The sequence below is a fragment of the Nicotiana attenuata genome, unplaced genomic scaffold (assembly GCF_001879085.1).
Source record: "Nicotiana attenuata strain UT unplaced genomic scaffold, NIATTr2, whole genome shotgun sequence".
NCBI lineage: Eukaryota > Viridiplantae > Streptophyta > Magnoliopsida > Solanales > Solanaceae > Nicotiana > Nicotiana attenuata.
The window spans coordinates 219,888-221,551 of record NW_017671333.1 but is presented as its reverse complement, the minus strand read 5'-3'; positions in this window follow the sequence as shown (position 1 = coordinate 221,551).

Genomic DNA, 1,664 nt, shown 5'->3' with positions numbered 1-1,664 from the left:
GGGGCCCATGATGACCACGGGCCTGAAGACCCCCCCACGATACTCTGGACGAGCTGACTGAGCAGGCCTGAAAGAGCGACCTCTACCCTGCTGGAACTGACCCCTCGAAGGAGCACCACTGTAACTGCCCCGATCCACAAGGCCCTCTTTAGCCTCACTCTCCTCTCGCTCTCTACGGCGAACTGACTCAATCTCACGAGCAATGTCTACCACCTCCTCAAACGTAGCACCCAGTACTCTCTCTCTAGTCATCAGAATACGGAGATGGTAGTTAAGACCATCCACAAATCTCCTGATCCTCTCACGATCTGATGGAACCATCCAAGTAGCATGATGAGCCAGCTGGGAAAACCTCATCTCGTACTGAGTCACTGTCATATCTCCCTGTGTCAGCCACTCAAACTGCCTACGCAACTCTTCCCTGCGGGACTGAGGTATATACTTCTCCAAAAAAAGAGCTGAAAACTGCTGCCAAGTCAGAGGTGCTGCACCGGCAGGCCTACGCCTCTCAAAGTCCTCCCACCAAGTAAGAGCAGCCCCCGTGAACTGAAAAGTAGTAAATGCCACACCACTCGACTCAAGGATTCCTGCCGTACGGAGCATACGTTGGCATCTGTCAAGAAAACTCTGGGCATCCTCGCCCCCAGCACCATCGGATGTCGGAGGTTGGAGTCTACCAAACCTCTCGAGACGACGCTGCTCATCGTCTGGCATAGCTGGAACCACAAAACCCTGAGCTGGTGCAACCTGCTGAGCTGGAGGTGCCTCCGATGTCTGTATCCCCTGCACTCCCTGCACTCCCTGCGCAGGTGTGCGGGCATCGGGGGTCTGATTGGCTCCCCCGGTCTGTGAAGTAGCTGCTGCTGCTGTGGTGGCTGAAATTGCCTGAGCCAAGCCAATACAGACCGTCAAGATCTGTGCCAAGGTCTCCTGAAGACCCGGAATCACAATAGGCACAGCTGGTGCCTGAGCAGGTGCTGGTGGAGTCTCCACCGCTGGAGCCTGATCCTGAGCTGGGGCAATCATAGGGTTAGCAGGTACTGCCCCGGCTACTCTACCCCTGCCACGACCACGACCGCGTCCACGGCCTCTGGCGGCCTCAGTAGGTGGCACTGGTGGTCGTCCGTCACGTTCGGTAGCTCGTGTTCTCACCATCTATGAGAGAATAGAATAACAAAGATTTAGTTCACAGTTCAACAAAACCGCACGACAAGAATTTCAAGAATATGGAGTATTTCCTAAAGGTTCTGCAGCCTCTCGAGGATAAGTACAGACGTCTCCGTACCGATCCACGATACTCTACTAAACCGGCTCATGACTCGCGAGACCAAGTAACCTAGGCTCTGATACCACCTTGTCACGACCCAAACTCCGGTCGAGATGGCGCCCAACACACTGCTAGGCTAGCCCGACCATTTACACAACCTTAACCAAATAACCTAGATGGATAAATGAATATTCACAAGTAAGAATAACAATTTAAATGCGGAATCTCTAAAATAATTTCTAACCTCCGAAAAACCCCAAAATAAAATAATAAATAGCCCACAGATCTGGTGTCACGAACATGAGCCTCTAATACAAAATATTCACCTAATCACAAGTCTAGTCTAGGAAAGAAATACCGAATAAGAGGATAAAGATACGATGGGAGAGACCAAGGC